At 36.1% G+C, this 20,955-nt stretch overlaps 1 protein-coding gene across 2 annotated transcripts in view; it reads right to left on the reverse strand.

The window, feature by feature from the left end:
* slc16a9a (solute carrier family 16 member 9a) overlaps window positions 1–20,955 on the reverse strand; it is a 164,587-nt gene that overhangs the window by 60,861 nt on the left and 82,771 nt on the right. The gene's annotated exons all lie outside the window — the stretch shown is intronic.

Genomic DNA, 20,955 nt, shown 5'->3' on the forward strand with positions numbered 1-20,955 from the left:
ATATACATAGTTTTCCTTTTAGTTTTAGTCACCCTAGTGAAAAATAAATATACTGAAATGTATTAGGAATACATGGTAACACTTTAGTAAGGGACCAACTATTGATATTAACTAGTTGCTTATTAGCATGCCTACTATCAACATATTGGCTGTTTATTAATAAAGCACATATTCTGCATGACCATATTCTACAGATATACCGAAGTATATTTTATTGTGCTAATGTGGAACTATTGTAAGTATACTTAAGGTACACTTTAAATATCTTGCATTTAAAGACAGATCTTTTTCAAAGATCACACAGTCCTAATCAATAGTGACATTAAAACACATTTTAGGCTTAATATTAAGAAATGTGCATTGTGCACAAGTAGTACTCCAAATAAAGTTTCATTCGAATTTTTAAGAAGTCTTGAACAATGTTAGCAAAAATATGTTGATATATTAAATTAAATGTATTTTAAATATCACTTTTTTTACTAGGTAAAACTGATATCAATACTATAATAGACAAATTACAATAGCACAATATTAATGAAGTATTCTGTTGTAGAAAATAAATGTAATAAACTGCATTTTTTAGATTTCAAAAATACAAATTGAATTTATGCATTATTATGCACTACTATTATTTATTTAGTGCAGTTTTGTGTATTGTATAAAACAACCCTGTATAAAACAAACCTAGTTTCAAACTAGAGGTTATTTGGGTTGGCTGAGAGTTTGAGTTGACCTTTAAGTTTGAAAACCCCTCGATTAATGGATATAGAAAATATCATTAGATCTGTATGAAAATAATAGCCTAATGAAAGTCCTCAGCATGAAGAAAAAACAAGCATACGTTCATGTGTATGAGTGTGATGAATTTGTAGTTTTTATCAATCTTTTTTAATCTTCCCATCTCTCTGTTCTCTCTGTTCTAAAAAACTTGAACTCTTCAGACTTTATTATACTATATTTCTCTTACAGTTGCTTTAATTGGCTTCAGAACTGGCTGATAGAAGGGATGTGTTTGAAGGCTTAACTGTTGTCTTGAAACTGCATTAGATTGAATTATGTGGGTCTGAATGAGACAGTATGCTATTATCCAAAGAGTATCACACTGTCAGAAAGTTTCACTCTATAGTGTGATTTTAGTTCTTATCCTCTTTAATTGCTGGGAGACTTCTTTTTTTTTCTGGCATCATCCTTCCTGGTATGTTCCAATAATATTGTCTGAGTGTTTGAGACAAAGATCCAAATATATTTCCAATGATTCCAAGTAAATCTTCCATTCAGAGTCATGGTTGCAACATAGGCTCACTGGAAGAATGTGCCTTTTAACTCCTTCATGTGTCTCTGTCTCTCTCTCATTCCCTATAACTCATTCCCTCTTACTTACTCATATTTCAAGGATTATGAAAAAATATTTCAACCCTTAAGTAATCTATTCTACATATACGTTGTAGACCTGATAAGCTGCAAATCCAGTCCAAATGCAATAAAATAAAGAGCATCTTTCTCCCCATGTCTCTCTTCTTCTCTTGTGCGATTTTTGACAACAATTTCAACCTGCGATGTGCCGCTGGACATGAGAAATATCAGACACTATGGCACAGGAAACACTGAAAATCAGAGAGGAAGTAGCTCTGATGGAACTTCACAGCCCTGGAGGAGAGAATGAAAGTATGGAAAGGTTGTGTGCGCCTGTGAGAGACAGAGAAAATGAGCGAGCGTGTGTGCGAGTGAGAGAGCGCGAGTGTGTTGGTCGGCTCCTGTCGTTCAGTCTCTGAGTGGATCTGTGAGATCAAACGCTGGTGAAAATGAATCTCTTTATGTGTCTCTGAGGGCAGTGAGAAAGACGCTCTGATCTAGGAGTGTGAGACGTCTGTTGGTCGGATCAATAACAGACTCATTATGGTGCCAATTTGACAAAAAAATCCACAGAAACAAAGACATCGTAATTGTGAAAAAAAAAGTGTGGATTTTTTTTCTTTTGATTATTATCTAGATTTTGGTGCTTTTGGTGAGTATTAATATGAATATTTGCTGATTATTAATAAGCAGTGAATATTCTCTCATTATTTACTACCATTCCAAATCGGCTTCCATGTTCTTTTCCATGCAATTACAATAAACATTGCCTGAAGCTTTTGAAAAAAAAAAAAAAAAACATTGTACATATATGAATCATTAATGTGGTCCTCATAAAGCATACTTTATAAAAGGCATACAATGACATTGTGTGAGACAAAATATTTTACACATGCTTTTTAAACCGGCATTAATGAGGGAAGTAGCATGTCCAATTTATCACCCATTCATTTCATTTCTTTATTGATTTGGTTCACAAAACCAGTATGAATTATTTAGAGTCTGTTCTTTCCAATTAATCTTTGATTCAGTTCATGACATGATTTGTGATCATACGTGTCCAAAATTTCTTCTGCAGTGGAAGCACCTGTCATCAAGTTACATTCCTTGTGTGTAAGCATAATTGGTAATAAATCTCTGAATTCTGGCATCAGCTTGAATGATTTGTGTACGAATCAATCTTTTAAATCAGAGTTTTCACTAAATCTTTGATTCAGTTCACAAAAATAGTCTGATTTTTTTAAAGTCATATCTTTTAAATGAATCTTTGATTTGGTTCACAGTACAATCTATATCTTCCATTCTATCTATACCTAATTTCCCTCCAGGGATTAATAAAGTATCAGTGAGATATATATATATATATATATATATATATGAATTTAAACCTATATATTTTTGCACATCCTCAATAAGCGCCATTTTTGAAGAGTACGCATGTGCATTAATTCCCCGGGGCAGCTGTGGCCTAATGGTTAAAGACTTGGATGGGTTAAATGCAGAGCACCAATTCCGAGTATGGGTTACCACGACTTTCACTTTCACCTCGGAGTATGACGTAAGAGTGAACCTTTGATGAATCAATTCATCAAATAAAGCAAAATGATAGGGGGAAAAATAGTAAATTAGTCTTCGGGTACCATGTTCAACATAGCAGCATTTCAAATCAATGAGTTAGCAATAGTTCATACTCCACCACATGCATGCGACATCATTAACAACGGCCCTATATTGATAAGCAAATGTGGTTCAAATGACCATGTTTGGGAAAATGTCGCATCTAACTAGTTTGTTTCCACAGCAGTGCATCATACGCTGGTTGATCAGTGAGATACATCATTGTACAGGAAATGCACCCCTGAATGATTTTTCATGAATCATTCTTTTGAGTCAGATCTTTCAGTTCACAAAAACAGTTTGTTGTCACACAAAGTTATTATATGCAAAAGACAATTGGACCATTTTGCTGCATTGCAACTTTTTGAAGCTTGCAAGCTTCAGTCTCCATTCACTATAACTGTATGGAAAACAGTGCCAACATGAGTAACAAAGGTAAATGCCTTTAAAAAGATTGGATATAGTTAATGATTTCTGAAAACCCACCGTTATTACTTCCACGGCACATCTCTCCTGTGAACCCCATCTAATGAGTGAAAAGTCTGGCCTTTAGCTCACAAGCTTACACTCATAGTTCCCCTTTCCTGAAAATGTCACATGTTCAAATCTGGCACGAAACAAATTGAGGTCTGTCGTTTAGTCGAGATCTGTGCTGAAAGATCCAGAAAAAAATGAAAGCAAGTGAGTTGCATTGATCTTTCGCAGTATGAATGAGAGGGAATGATATTATGATGACCTATCCTTCAGGCCAGCCAAAAAAAGAAAGAAATCTCACACTCTTATCCACACACTATTAAGACATGTGCAGCTCCGCAATTTTAGGATTCTTCTGTTTTGCCATCAAGAATAAATTCCACAGGTTTATGCGTAAATCACAGTTCTTCGCTCTTTGATATAAACATTAATGTCTTGATCTCTAAGAGCCTGAGGGGATGGAGAAGCTTACCCTCTCATTAAACACCCATCTGCAGAATATCGTCAGCCATTAGAATTATTTACAGCTAATTTCATGATAATATAACAAATGAAGTTACATAAGAAATATGTATTAGATATTAACATAGGATAATGCCTGGAACTTCTCGAAGTCATTTGGAAGCACCCTGTTTTAATGAATACTGTCTTTCTTTTTTCTTTGAATGTGTGTGTGAAGATGTGTAAAACCTGTAAAACACTCCTGTGATGAACGGGATGCTCAGAAAGCTGCGGTTCCTTAAAGCTGGTGGTATTTGTAGCATTAGGAGGCTCATAGTCTTTGAACAGCTCTTGATATGCTAATGAGGGCACTTTAATCAAGGGTTCTCGTTAAGGTCTCATTTAGAGCCCTTGCGGGAGCTCGTTAAGGTAAACCTGCCCTAGGATTACACCTAATTAACAAACTCTAAACCAAGTGGAAAAATGACCAGCGCTGAGAACTAGCAATAGGTTTGTGAATGCGAAAGGGTGTTTTTCCTCTAAATGTCTACTGAATATTAAGCGCCGCCCCCTGGGTGTTGTTTGAAATGCTCCTGTTGTTTTATCTCCATAATGACTCCATCAAATTACCTTAGCTCAGTTACAATTTCTCAGCTCCCTATAATCATCTGGTTCAGGTGAGTTTGAGGGCAATAAAGCCTTCTAATGTTTATTTGTTTTTCCCTTGTTATCTTTATGCACCACGAACCCGCGTCCAAACGCTCTCGGCGGGTTCTCGTTGGGTGTTTAAGCCCCTCACGCCGTGGCTAATTCTGACTGATGTTCTTCGGCAGTACTCAAATATGTAATTAATTCAACGGAGACAATTAAACCCTCATCTGACTTCCATCTAAGTGTGTGCGCATGAGAGAGACTCATTTTTGCAATAGACTCTTGGTCAGCATTACTGGAGCCTTTGATTTTCTAGGACTCCATGATCACAGGTTTAATTTATCCCAGGAATTTCGACTTTCTCCGGTCGACTGGCTTTGCACCGATTGTATACTAATGGATCTGCAGTATGACTGAAGCATAAATTAGAAGCGGAAGATCGCCTCAGGCTGACCTGTGGTGAGGCCGATAAGATGGCTTACATACAGTGAATTGTAATATCTCTCATATACGCGCTCAAATACAAAAATCAATTAGCTCACATCCCGTAAACACGTGTTTTGGATCGTTGCCGTGTATAAAGCACACCTTTAATTATGAGCCTGCCTGTGTACCCTCGAATGTGAATCTTTGTAACTGTGTATCAGTTTTGTCTGTCTGTCTTCCTGTGTACCTGCGAGTGTACGTGTGTGTTATTGATGTAAAAAAAAAAAAAACAGAGTTTTGCTGATCAATTCTGCGTCTGTATCGGCACTAACGAATTTCAATCTCGCCAGGTCGAGCTTTGATATTTGAACTTTCTGCTATTAGAAACTCTGATCACGATGACTGTAATTAAGCGCACGCAAGTCTGATTTCTGGGACGACGAAATTCCTCACACCTCTCCATCCCCTCTCTCTCTCACACTCTGTTCCCTCATCCCTGAATCATTTCATCACCTCATTCTTAGAATTCATCTCACATATCATTCATCTCTGGAAAGGAGAAAATAACAACATACAAATATATTTATGTGGCGAATTCTCACCCTGAAAGCAGTGAACCAAAATCATATATCAAAAACCGGTGACAGCGGCTAAAAAGCATGAATATCAAATGGGCTTATTCTGACACATAAATACTAGTGTAGTCACACCAGATAGCATTTAATTTAGTTAATTGTGCGTCATTGTCAACATCTGGCTTTTAAATGCATTTGTGGATCAGTTGTATGCATATTCAGTCATTTTCAAAGTGTGGACACCCAGTCTTTAGACTGTCGTTAGAACTGTGCTTCTTTTTCTTTAAATGAATGATTTATAATATGGGAACCATTTTTAAACTAATTTTTCATCCAGCTTCCCTGCTGTAAATGTTTGAAGACGTCAACGCCATCATTTCTTATTGATCTCTCCCTGTCTGTCTCTAACACACAGTGAGCTGTCTCTGTAGGCATCATAGGTGCGCTCCCGTCGTGAAAACCGTTCCCAAAGGAAGGCAATTTAATTATGCTTCTTCTGTAGATACATAATTTGTCCAGATTCGAAAGGGGCGTTCACACTAACAACGATTTGCACTGCAAAGCACCCATCGTCCATTTGGAATAAAAGAGAAATGCTGACTTAAATATTTTAACAACAATTAATTTCAGTCCTCAAATTTAATTGACAGCACTGGGACTTTTCAATGTTGGTTTCCACTTGTCTGAAAGAAGTAGGTGGTGTCTCGACTGATTCATTTAAACACACTGATTCATGCAGGGACAAAACAAATTACTCTCATTATGAGTCATAATATTATTCACTTAACCAGTTCATTCCAAAACACATACACATTCTTTGTCATTGACTCACTGAATCATTAACCAGTTCATTCAATATTGATTTGTTCAGAAATTATTACATTTTATTCAGTTAATCAGTCAACCGATTCTTCCAAAAGGATTTGTAATAGCATTTCACAATGCTCCTGATTTTACTGTACTTTTGATCAAATAAATGCAGCCTTGGTGAGCATAAGACACTTCTTTTAAAAACATAAAATATTACAGACCCCCCAAATTTTGAACAGTAGTGAAAGTTAGTCAGTATTAACTTTCTGCCTTTAACAGACAGAGAGACAGAAAGATGTTTTTAAAGACTTCTTTTTTTTGTTCTTCAGATACGGCTTCTATTACAGGAGGCTTCTTGCAGCCTCAGATACAAAACGTTGTTGTTCTGCTGTGCTTTCTGGGATGATGCTATGAATGAAAAGATGTTTTTTTGTGAGTGTTTATATTTTTGACTCTGTCTGTATGTGTGTTTTCCATTTGGCAAGTGATGTTTAAATGGATGTCAAAAGAGAAAGCAGATGAAATGGTGCACTCTCACAGCGCATCATGAACGAGTAACACTAAGTGTGTGTACACATACACAAGTTTGTGTGGAAAAGTCAGCGGGGGATGGAGATTATCACTCTTTGAGAGTATACACAGAAGAAACAACCCTTCATTTTTCTTCACTATCATTATGTTATTAACAGCAGTCAGAGCTGCAGAGACACAAGACATACAACTTCATGTTATGATAGAGATCAACAAGCCTGTGGTTTATAACACATTTAGGCTGTTCGGAAGGGAATACCAGCACACTGCTTACTGTGCAATTCATTATGCATACTATCTATCTGTCTAACTATCTGTCTGTCTGTCTGTCTGTCTTTCAGTATGTCTGTCAGTCTGTACTCAGACACCCCTTGTTTGCTTCTTGTTTAATTTGCTAAATTAACATTTTGCCACTAAATTTCATTGTTGTCAATCAAATAAAAATTTTAAAATGAAAGTTGACTTAATCAATTTGCATTGGGGCAACATGAATCATTTTTGGTTGGCTGTAACCAGATTTATTAAAATTTAGATTCATAACAGAACAGACACTTCTGCATTTAATTTAAGCATTACTTTTTCATCTAACATCATCTGTTCATGTAGTTTATTTCATTTAGTACTCTACAAAATTAAAATAAGGTTGTTGCATGTCAGAAAAACTAACTAATAACAGCCACTGTTAGATAAAAAGCCAAGGTTATAAAAGTGTACTTTACAGTATAAAGTTTTTTTTTTTATGTTTTGGTAATGTCATTTTATTTTTAATGTGGTGTTGGAGTAGAGTAACTTCATCAGATGACCGTAGTCTGATTTACTGCTTGGTAGACATTAAATAAATTTTAATATTATAATTTGTTTAAATAAATATAAACCAATGATAAAATAAAAGAATAATTAAAAAAAGTCCCACTTTAAAATAAAGTGTCCCTAATACCTGTGTACTTACATAGTAACTAGATGTGTACATAGTATGTAACCACAGTGTAAGTACACATTGGTACATAGTATCTACAGCTCTAATATTTGCATAACTACATATATGTAACAACCCACTGAATGGTATGTGTAAGTACAAATGTGTAACAGGACATTGGTAACAACACTTTTTGGTAATGAAAGTACAAATGTGTAGCGAAAGTATTAGATTTATCATGTAATTACTCTGATGTTACACACCAGTGGTCAGTAAGTTAGGCTTTACCTAGGTTGGTGTCCAGAATGTTACACTTTATATTAAGTGGACAGTTCCTGAGGAGTTAGCATGTAAGTACACTAGTATTGCAGTGGTGCACCAACTCCAACTCAAAATTAAACTCCTCCCACTTTACATATTCCTAAACCTACCCATCCCTGGATCAAATGGTTCCAATTACTCTTATAAAAAAAATTTGTTACAGAATGTAGTTAAATATGTCCTGTTACACATTTGTACTTACACAAACCATCATGAGGGTTGTTACTTATGTGTAGTTACAGAAATATTACAGCTGTAGATACTATGTACCAATGTGTAGTTACACTGTGGTTACATACTACATAGACATTTAGTTACTATTGCCCCGTTTCCACCGCAGGAACTTTACCCAGGAACTAGGGACTTTGGTCTGGTACTCGGTGTGTTTCCACCGCAGGAACCAGGAACTAAATAAAGTTCCGGGTAAAAAAATGCCCCTCAGAGTCCCTGCTGGCGAGGTGGTACTTTTTCAAAGTTCCTGAACTTTTGGGGGCGGGACTTGGCCGCTAAACATCCTGATTGGTTGAGTTCACGCAGCATTGGTTGAGTTCAACCACCATTTATTCGGATCAACATTTTCAAAATATTACTGTTATTGTGTCATGAAATGTAATTTTAAAAGTATTTCAGGCGAGAATGTATGTAGATGTTTAAAACTCAAATCTGTGGTTTATTTATAAAGACAGCGCCTATTTAAAATTGTGTTTCGCCGATCTCTGAGACGGTGAGCTCGACGCGACCAGCGGGAGCTCAGACCTCATGTATCCGCCGAGAAGCAGCCTCTCCTCGGCTAGACCTTCTGATATGTGCCGCTGGCTCTGATGTCTCTTTAGTGGTTAAACATAAAATATAATTCAGCTGCGGGGTAAATCTAACAGGTTTTCTTTGGTCTGTATTCAGTTGATCTATATGTTAAAATGAAAATAAAAAAGGCAAATCTATATAATATTTCGTTTCATTGTAATGGCTGTATATCCCTGAACTAAGTACATTTATGCAGCTGTTATTATGTTTAAATGAAAACGAAAGGAGGCAGTGGTATTTGATATCCTATTTCGTTTTATTGTAAATATACTGAGAGGAAAATTGCAGTAGCCAAAGCGAGTTGAGTTCACGCAGCATTGATTGAGTTCAACCACCATTTATTCAGATCATGTTCAAAATATTACTGTTTTATTGTGTCATGAAATGTAATTTTAAAAGTATTTCAGGCGAGAATGTAGTTGTTTAAAACTCAAATCTATGGTTTATTTATAAAGACAGCGCCTATTTAAAAACGTGTTTCGCCGATCTCAGAGACGGTGAACTCCACGCGATCAGCGAGAGCTCAGTGATCTTGTATCCGCCGAGAAGCAGCCTCTCCTCGGCTAGACCTTCTGATGTGTGCCGCTGGCTCTGATGTCTCTTTAGTGGTTAAACATAAAATATAATTCGTTTTGGGTAAATCTAACAGGTTATCTTTGGTCTGTATTCAATTTATCTATATGTTAAAATGAAAATAAAAAAGGCAAATCTATATAATATTTCGTTTCATTGTAATGGCTGTATATATATATCCCTGAACTAAGTACATTTCTGCAGCTGTTATTATGCTTAAATGAAAACGAAAGGAGGCAGTGGTATTTGATATCCTATTTCGTTTTATTGTAAATATACAGAGAGGAAAATAGTAGCCATGGTCAGCTGACTGAAGTTATCAAGTATATGCTGCTGTTTGCAGAATTACCGGATTCGCGTCGTCGCGGACATCACACTCCCGAGTCGAAGGCACAAAGTCCGCACTACCGAGAATGCACGTGCAAATCAAAAAAAAAAGTTGATCAAAGTGCAGTACATAAAGGGTCATAACAATAAGGTACTGTACATAGTATTGTACATAACTGATTATAAAAGCAAAATGGCAAAGACAAAATGAAAAAAAAACAGAGCAATCAAACTGAATTAAATGCCAATTAACAAAAATGTTTTTTAAGACTGGTTTTAAAAGCAGACAGAGTTGTCTTACACTTGGGACTGCCAGCAACATAAGGTCAGCAGACCTCAGAGACCTGGATGGAATGTGCAGTTGTATAAGATTAGAAACCTTTCTCTAAGCCATTTAAGGATTTATAAGCAAGCACTAAAACCTTAAAAATCAATTCTAAAACAGACCGGAAGTCAATGGAGGGAAGCCAATATGGGGGGAAAATGCTCCCGTTTACGCATTAGAGTTAAAAGTTGAGACCAACATAGAGGGCATTAAAACAGACTAAACAAGATTAAATAAAAAGATGCATAAGCCTTTCAAAACCATTAAATGAAAAAAAAAAGTCTTAAGACAATTAAAAAATTAAAAACTGACTTTACTACAGAGTTTATCTGTTTGTTAAGTTTAAAATCCATATCCATTATTACACCCAGATTTTTAACAGTGGATTTAACTTGTGAAAGCAAAGGGCCCAGATCAATGTTAGAGACCCTGTTCAATTTGGACCAAATATCATAAAAAAAAATGGCATGTTACTGTTTCAATGGCAGATAAATTTGTGTGTCATCTGTATAACAGTGAAACAATATGTTATATTTCCTGAGAAGGGACCCTAATGGGAGCATATACAGAGAAAGCTGCATTGGGCCAAGGATAGAGCCTTAAGGGACTCCAAATGGAAGGGGTGCTAATGAGGAAACAAAGTCATCAAAGTATCCAAAAAAAAGTCCTGTCTGTTAGATAGGACCTGAACCACTACAAAGCAATATCCTTAAAGGGGTCATATGACATTGCTAAAAATAACATTATTTTGTGTATTTGGTGTAATGCAATGTGTTTGTGTGGTTTAAGGTAAAAAAAAAAAACACATTATTTTCCACATGTTTTCTATGCCCTGCCTTTCTGAAACACATCAATTTTTACAAAGCTCATCGTTCTGAAAAGCAATGTGTGCTCTGATTGGACAGCTATCTAGTGCATTTTGATTGGCCGAATGTCTCATGGGTGTGACGGAAATGTTAAACCCCTTGACATACTGTGATGCCATCTCCTGGTGTGACGACACAAAACAAATAAAACTCATTACAAACTAGGCATTTGTTGCATTAAGTGTGAACATAATTACTGATTATAATGACATACTTTTTATGTGTTGCGTTGCATATAGTGCAGCGTAAACATAAAACCGTGTTGTGATCGTAGAAACGACAAACAAGCGCTACTCGACACTGCTTAATACTCATGTTTGAATTGTCAGTGGCAAATTCTTAAATATGAACGTACTTACAGGTTGTGAGTCAGAAGTGCCAGGCTGTCCTTGCAAAGTTGAAACTGCCCCACTTTATAGAAACAGCCTTTATGTGTAGACGGCATTGTAGGCTAGTCTCCCAGGTTCAGCAAACAGTCCTCCGTAAAATGCGCTGCACATATCTGAATATTTGGGTTGAACTGTTCTGTAACAGTGTTTTAAATACAACTTAACCACTGATTTCTAGTTGTTTCCTCTTGTGGAAGGCCAAACAAAGTAGTTTCGCTTTCCCACCAAAATACACAGGGCTCTGTTTTTGGCTTAGGATGCATAATTTTAAAAGGTGCAATAATATCCAGAGCACAAATCATTTTGATCATTTTTATTTTTAATAATAATTTAGTATGTTAATAGAACTTTTGTATTTAATTTATCCATCCATCCATCTATACTAAAACAAAAATACCCTGTTTTTTACTTGTTAATTTAATATAAGCTAATGTGACACAATTCTTGAACATTTTGTAACAAAATGCATTTTGTGTAATGCTTTTATAAATTAATTTAATGTGAAGTAATTTCATTTTATTTTTATTATGGTGTTTATGTATTATGGTGAATCTCTCTCTCTCTCTCTCTCTCTCTCTCTCTCCATCAGGGCTTCAGGGACATGGGGACATCCAGCAGTATTATAGGAGCATGATTCCCTTTGGTTTCATTGAAACTAAGATGTATGTGTGTGCGTGCGTGTGTAAGCCCAGTTTTATCCATTACAGAACTCATCGCAGTGGAGGCCAAAGGTTCCTCCTGCAGAGAGAGGCTGTAACCTGTTAAAAGCAGAGAGAGAGACAAGAGATGGGAGCTGGTGGAAGGAGCTCTGTTTGTAATGAGCTTGGCGTGTGTCCAGTCTCAGAGCTGTGAGCTTAAAACTCTCCGTCAGGTTGAGTGAGGTTTCCAGGTGTGTGTGTCCATGTGTGTGCTTAAGGTCCAGGGGTCTGATCTCATCTTTGAATTACAGAAACGCTTTCTCCCTCTATTCTATCCAACCTTCTCACGGTTCTCCTCGCTCTTTACTTTCTTTTTCCAAAGACAATTACTCTGTCCTGTCAGAGCAGGCCTGCGTATTTCTGCCCTTTCTTAAACTGTGTATTTCACCTGCCTGCTTGTCTGTCCATCTGTCCGTCCTGACTGCTCCCCGCCAGATCGCTCACTGTGCGTAATTGTTTCTTGCCTTCTTGTTTTTCCTTCTTGGGTGTCTGTGTTTATGCCCATGTCTGCCCTGTCATCTCTCAGTCAAGCCCATTCTCATTTCCTCCACCACTGAAATCACTGAGCCGCAAAACAAGCCGATCTTAACAAGAAAATCTAAATTCACACCCGTCCTCCTTCTCTTATGAGAGAGAGGAGAGAGAGAGAAAGAGAGTGCAAAAATAAAGAAACAGAAAAAGATGACAAAAAGGTTTTATGTCATGTAAAATGAGAGATTTATCCCATATTAAAAGAGTTTGCAGGAATTTCCCATCATGCCTTCACCCGGATCAGACCTGTCTGTTCTGTAAACTCAGTTAGAGTGGGCTTTGAGATAAAATAACTGACAGAGATAATCTTACACACACACATTAGTGCAGAGACACACGCATTCTTTCCAACAGCCTTGACAACTTGAATTTTTTTTATATTATTTCATTGTACGTGTTGACTCATGTACAAATCTGACATTTATTTTTCCTAATGGAACATTTCTGTGCTCTGTATTTTCAGATAAGCTGGATATGTGTGTGTACAAATGTGTGTGTGTGTGTGTGTGTGTGTGTGTGTGTGTGTGTGTGTGTGTGTGTGTGTGTGTGTGTGTGTGTGTGTGTGTGTGAACTCAACACTTAAAGCCTTTAAAGTTGCGTTGCTTTATATTGACCCAAATTTCCTGCCAGTTTTTGACGATGCCTTGAAGTGAAGAGTGTAAATAAAAGACTGATGTCCTAATGCATAAATGCACCAGTAAAATTTCTGTTTTATGGACAAAATGTAAAGGAAGCACAGTCGCTCAATGTCCGCAGCTATGAAAACCTGTATTTTATGAGCCAACCTTGGCTGTACGGAGAAGAAGGTTAGTGGTTGTGATTGATTATAGTTTATCTCATATCTTTCTGGCAGCTCTCTCTCTTAGTCTTTCTGTCTTTTGTACTTATGGTTCTTTTACCTTGAAACTTTAATGACAGGGTAAAAAAAAGACTTAGAGGTAAAATGCCAACATTTCATACACCACGACATCAAACGTGCTCTTCAGGAGGAATCCCTAAAGGGTACTTCACCTGCCAGAAACAGTTCAAGCTCTGACACCACACCACTGAAAATCACTCGCGCACATAAACGAGACATGACATTCTGAGTTGCCTAAACTAATTTGGAGGGATTAAAGCATTGAACATATGCTAATAAGAGAACACACACATAGTACTGCAGTAAAGGGGTCACTGAATCAGAAATCACATTTCTTATTGTATTTTCATTACAATATTTTTATGTAAGACATGAAAAAAATTACACTGGGACATGTTAAGTACCCTTTATTTTTTATAGCATTTTATACAATAAAAAAGGTTGTTTGTTTCACAGTAGTTATATCTTATTTAAACAGGATAGTAAGAGATGCAAATGTCAAACATGAATGCCAGACAAATCAAAATTCTGCTGTAAAGCAGCTCTTTATTAATTAATTTTGTCCATTAGTGTATTTTTAACATTTCTTTTATCATTTATGTCTGAAATTAAAGGAATAGTTGAACGAAATGAATAATTCTTTTGTGATTTTTTTACAAATAAATAAATACTTATTTTAGCAAAAATTACCATACTATTTAACATATCTGAATGGTTTCTGAATGATCATGTGACACTGATGACTGAAAATGAATCTTAAAAGATATTAAAACAAAAAACATAATTTCTCACATTATTACTGTTTAGACTGAATTCATGATCAAATAAATGCAGCCTTGGTGAACATAAGAGACTTCTTACAATCTTACTGAGCCCAAATTTTTGAACAGTAGTGTATATATGATCAATCTGTTGTTTAGTCAATGAACCAGTTGTTTGAAAGATTTGAATTGTGTTAGTTAACATACATACAGTTTTGTCATAAATGTGTCATGTTATCCCTGCAAATTACAGATATAAAGTCTCTGATGCATTTTCTTTGATGCTGAGAAACAGATGCCCTTTACCTGCTGTCACTCATTTGATCAGTATTGTACTGCTGCAGCCTGTCTGGGTGATGAGTGTGACTTTATATGTTTATTTTTGATCCATGCATATAAAACAGTTCTGTCTCATTAGCACATGGAGAAAATAATATTTAACCCAAAACATTTTATGCAAATCAGATAACAAAAAAACAAAATGTCAATCATGCACTCTGCAATTTTTATTTATTTATATTTTTTAACCCTGCTTGCTGCCATTGTGTATGCCTTTGGAGTGTGCATAAATATGTCTATAAAGTATAAATATCCAGATATGGTAATCTCTTCTGGGGTATTTAATTGGATATTTAGCACTCAGTGGCTATAAACACTGTGAATTATATATTAAACAACTTGCATTATGCATTGATGTTACACAGAGTACATTTCAAACAGTAGTATGCTAGTATGCTGTATGACCTCATTACATACATGTAAAATTCAAAAGGTGGCATCCAGAAAAAAATAAATGATGAATGTTTGATTATGTGATCTGGTTCTATTCTGCACATCTTGACAAATGTCATTCTGAGCATGTATTTGCATACTGAAAAAAGTGTGTACACTAGAGAAAAATTGGGGGGGTTCTGGGATGGCACCGTTTCAAAAGTTTCTAATATTTACACTTTAGAAACTAATTTGTAGTCCTAAAGTACTATTATGTAAGTTTAAGGTACTATTTAGGTGTAAATAAGGTACAAAATGTACCCTTTAGGTTTTGGACCATCCCAGTGACAGCTTTGTACTCTTTTTATGAGAGTATAGCAGTGTTCTATTCAGAACCATTTGTTGCATGTTTTGTTTTTGTTTTTTACTGCTCTCTATCCCGCTAGATAGAAAGCTGGGAGTGTGTCCAATTGGCAGTGAAGGAACTGATAACTCTCTAATTGGCCTGGCCACACTCTGCCACCTCCACCAATGAGATAGCTTCTGTCTTTACCGCTGCCAATTATTGACAGCTGTTTTGGTGCGAAAGCAAGGTTTTAAAACACCAGGTTGCCAGCCAGTTTGGGCGGAGAAGGAATATGCGTTTTCATAGTTATTTTTCTCAAGATGTCTGTTTGTGTTTAGTCTTCCACTCCCATGGCACGCTATGTTTGTTCATGCCTGTGTGCTTGTGTCTTTCTGCCATTGCAAAATTTTAAAACATGAAATAAAGGTCATTTATTTATTCAGGAAATTTTAGGAGTTTTTTTTTCTTTGTTTATTGAATTATCGTAATTATTCTGTAGAACACTGTTAGTTCATTATTAGTAGAAGAAATTTCCATCGCATGTCAGTATAAATGATTATTTTTCATGTAGCTCAATTGGAGCGCATGGCTTTAGCAACGGCAAGGTCATGTGATTGATTCCCACGGAACAGGCATATTGATCAAATGAACCTTGAATACAACATGAACCTCGATTGAAAGTTTCTTTGCATAAAAGCTTCTGGAAAAAAGTGAACGAATAAATAGAACTGAAACTTTGCAAGAATAACACGTGCAAAAGATGAACACAGACAGACTCCTCCAAAAATGTCTTTATGAGACATTTCTTTAATTTTTGAAATTTTATGGTTCTAGTTTTACTTAACTATAATATGCAGGCTTGTTTGAAATAACATTGTGTGAAACTTCCAAACTACATTTTCCATCATTCCCTGTGGCAGATGATAAAATACACTCAACTGCATATCTGGATTCTTAGTTCTTTCTTTGTTTTGTTACCCTTTATTCTGAACCATATTACACATATGTTGTAACTGTGATTTCCGGACTCTGAACTTCTTCAGAAAGACTTAAACATAGCATTTCACACAGCCTGTTTGTTGTAAGATTTTATATCACTTTTAAAACCTTTCATATTATACCTCCATCAATGTCACTGATGTAAGAAGCCGAGCATGTACTGCAGGCCCTGAGAGTGCAAAACCTTCCCCTGGGAGTAAATACTTTCACCCATGAGAGGCACTTAACATTAAAAAATGCATAGCGACATAATGAAACCAGACAATGTGACACTGTTCCTAGTGTGCATTTGGAAACATCACTTCTCTGATGTTAAGAAATTCATCCAGCCCAAGAACACAACAAAAATGTGCCTTGTGGTCCATCACAAGTCACGACTGATGTTGTTTATGTATGAGGTTTATGAGCAGAATGTGCTCTGGAGCAGAAGGATGTGGCTCAGGCAACACAGTAACAGTGCTGATGTTACCCCAGAGGGGCATTTAGTGAATATGGTGGTGAGAAAGAGCAGAGATGCTTTTGTGGTTCAGGTTCATGGGACTTAGTCTGGTTTAGGAACTACTTGTAACACAAATGGTCAGCTGAAGGATTTCTTGTATAATGTGACATTCTTGTGTGTTTGAAAGTATATTTGAATTGGATACCCACGTTTCATAAAATAATATGTTTCCTCAAAATACACACAAATCTTATAAAACACTGAAAAAGAACTTCAGTATTTGTTGCTCTGCTTAAGATGTATATACTTTTTAACTATTTTTATTTCATAGTATTCTGTATCCTGTCTTTACACACAGCAGTCAGAACCAAGAGATCCAGTAAGAATCACACAAAAAGAGACAATTAGCAACAAACTGAAAAAAAAGGATTTTAATTAAAGCGAAAACAGACAAAGAGCAATAGAACTTAGTCGGGGTACTGTCATATTTAATTTTTGATAGGAATGAAAATGAGGCTATGATGAATATTGTACAATATGGATTGTGCTGTTGTTTAAAAACATACTCAGCTGACAATTTCTTTAAAAAAAAAAAAGTTTTTTAAAGTTGTGAAAATTCTGTGATCTAGAACTTTTTTATTGTGTCACATTGTAAAAACTGTCTATTCCTCACAGCCTTTTTTCCATCTGTGTTAAATTGGAGTCTAACCTAAATTAATTAAGGTCTTTATCAAATTAAAGCCTTACTGTTATAATATTTTGAAGGAAAAAGGAACAATATTGTTATCTGTTAAGGCAGTTTGGTGCTATGAAGTTTTACTTTTTAATACAGTCATGAAGGGGCCAATAGAGGGAAAAGTTGATTGATTTATTAAGGTCATTAATTATATGTTTGTTCATTTAAAATTTTATTTTTAAGACATTAAAAAAGGTTTATTTTTTTGCATTTAAGTAAAAAAAAAGTCTAGATGGTGTAACTTGAAAAAGAAACATTGTTTAGCATATTATAATTATTATTTTAAAATGAGCAGTGAAGAATATGTATTAAAAACTTATTTTAATATAACATAGATATTTAAGACACTGGATACAAGTATCATTTTGGTTGTTTGTATAAGTGAGATGTTTTAATCTGCATTATCTCATTGTCTTTTAAGGACTTTCAAAGAGAAATGAGCACAAAGTTGTGCATGGAATTTGAACAGTGGACCAGAATCCACTGCAAACTGTGTGAAGGCAATAAGAACGTGTCAACAGTTTTGCAGAAATGGTATTTGTTTCCAGCACATTAGCATGAGCAATGATGCCTTGGTGTATGGCTGCAGTAGTGTGTATCTTTGGAGCACACAGATATTTTCCAGTCACTTTGCATTTATATCAAAGATTAGGGGAGTGTTTTTTCAACTGGTGTTGCTTCAACCTGCTGTTTGTGAACCATTGGCTTAAAAATGTCAATTATAGTTTATTAAAGATAGGAGAAATCTATTTAAATGCCTTGATGTGTGCATTGGAAGGGCATGGCCTTACTCTCCCTGTTAAAGTGGCAGTGTGGGTGCATGCATGCGATGCTGTCATACCCGGTTGAGACTGACAGCTTTGATATTTATGACGTAGGCTGATGAAAGGGAGCAATCGGCACTCTGCATGAGTGCTGTGTGTGTGCGTGTGTGTGTGTGTGTGTGTGTGTGTGTGTGTGTCTATATTGATTGCTGGGCTCTGATGGGTTCACTGTTGGTGGTCTTCTAAGACTTAGTTCACACATCTCTCTAAACTACTAATAAGGTCATATTGGCCACACAAGCATGTATACACACACGCACACACACACACACGCACACACACGCACACACACACACACACACACACACACAGTCCTTTAAAATCCACAGCCTCACACAATAACACAAATTATATATAATTTAGTTATTTCTAAACGAAACAAGATCATTTGCTTTTGCCTGCTTAACAGCACATAATGCTCTATTCAGTATTCAAATCAAATGTTGTCCCCTCCATCTGGACAATGTTCTATAGGATTCAGGGAGTCTGTATTGTAGTATATTTATAATAAACACAGTGCAACAGACTTTATATTCTTGAAACATTTTTATATTATGAATATATCCTGGAGTTCTGCTCAGTCATGTTACAGCGAGAGTCTCGTGGAGCTTGTTGCTGGTGACATTTAGACTTGTAAAAATCAAACTCTGGCTTTTTAGCGTGAGTTTTTGACCCATGCTCTTTTCACTTTGCTTGCTGTCAGACAGTTAAACAGTTATTTGCTGAGAGTGAGACAGAGGGAGAGATGTTCCTAAATTGCCTGAAAAAGATTGCATGCAAGTACCACTGGGGAGAACAGTTATTCATCTGCAAAATATATACTTTATATTATGTCTTATTCAACTTTACAACTTCAGCTGTATTCATGAGTTGTCTCTATACATTTATACAATCGAGTTTTCTTAAAACGACATTAATAAAAATAATTTATTATTATTATTATTATTATTATTAATACAGTTATAGGAAAATTCTATAATCGTCCTGCAGTGTCTATGGATAAATGCTAGAAGAACTTCTACATCATTACACAAACTTTATATTCCAAACAAAAGTAGCTTCATTCCACATTCATCAGGTCAGCCACGAGACTCGGTGTCTGGACTGTAGTCTACAATAACATCTCCTACTACTGCAACTTTTCATTCCTTTTACTTTCCTCTTCCTCTAGCCCTTCTCACTCTTAAGCTTCTGAATCTGTCAAGGCCTCCAGAGGCTTAATCAGTGTCAGAACGGCCTTCACCAGAGCCTCCATCTGTGGACATATTAGTTTACACACACACACACACACACACACACAAACACGCACAAACACACACATACACACATCTTTTGTTTCCCTGCAGAGGAAATTGTTCAAACTACTGGACACAGAATTAGACTGTCTAAGAGGGTGCTGAGGGGAAGCACAGTGGCAGAACATCACCTGAGGAGGACCAGCGCACAAACACACCATATGCACACATATAATACAACTCAGCTGCATGAAAAAAATTCTGATCCTTTGCCAGAGTTTGTCCTTGGTAGAACAACCATCTACCAGCGTTGTTGAAAATTATGCATAAAATGCACAGAATGTTCATGCATAATCTAAATGTGAGGACTGGTGAGATTGAAACGTGAACGGCTATATGAAATGTTTAGTGAGCGAAGGGCACCCTTCAGTGGACGACAGAGAAACTACATTCCCTTGTCGGATAAAAAATGATTCCTGTGTTACTTTGTAGCTTCATATAAACGACTTTCCTGCACCGCGTGAATCTACAGCGCCACGGCCAAATGAACCATGTGGGTTTGCAGTGTGTATTGAATGTTGTTGTTCAATACCAATACCATGTATCGCGAAAGCAAGAGACGTCTTTTTACTCACATTGACATAGACGTAGTTTTTATTGACAACATACTGTACAACATGGCCAAAGTAGTCCGATTCGTAAATAAACGACTATTGTTTTACTGAATCAGAATTGTACAGCGTAACCACAGTAAAACGATTCTGGAACTCATGACTCTTACGAGCCGGTTCTTTTTACTGAATCAGAAATCTGAATCTGAGTCACAAATAAATGACTCATGGTTCTTTTAAAGGGAATAAAACATGATGAGTATGATTGAGTTGTTCATATAAAGACGAGTTACCGGTTGGAAGATCATTTAGTCATTTAGAGCAGTTACAGAATCTGATTTTTTTTTTTTGTGATAACTTTATAGGCCAGTATGCAGTCAATAAAAGGGGTCCTCCGCTGCCAAAACAGAGTTCAGTAGGTTTATGTACTTTGTTCATTCAGTCATGATTAGCTTAGGAAAGCTGATGATTAATGTCTTCTGTTCATTTTAACCTTTCATATGCTTTATGTAAACACAAAGTGTCTGCAGGTATTTTGTGTAGCCCTAAGTTATATATACACAAACACCCACTCACAGCTGTGTTTACTGAATTCAGTGATTATCAATAAGATAATCATTTGAAGTGAAGCTGATTTGATCAAAACACAGTATGTCAGCTTGACCGCACCATGATTACTATTTAACGCAATAGGATACTGTTATTTTAAAAAGTTGTGCTTTATTTTGTGATGCTGGAAATTTGTGGTCTAGCATGATATAGGTTAGCAAAAAACATTTTACGATATGAAAATATATGTCAAAGGG

This window comes from Carassius carassius, chromosome 32 (genome assembly GCF_963082965.1).
Source record: "Carassius carassius chromosome 32, fCarCar2.1, whole genome shotgun sequence".
In the NCBI taxonomy this organism is placed as follows: domain Eukaryota; kingdom Metazoa; phylum Chordata; class Actinopteri; order Cypriniformes; family Cyprinidae; genus Carassius; species Carassius carassius.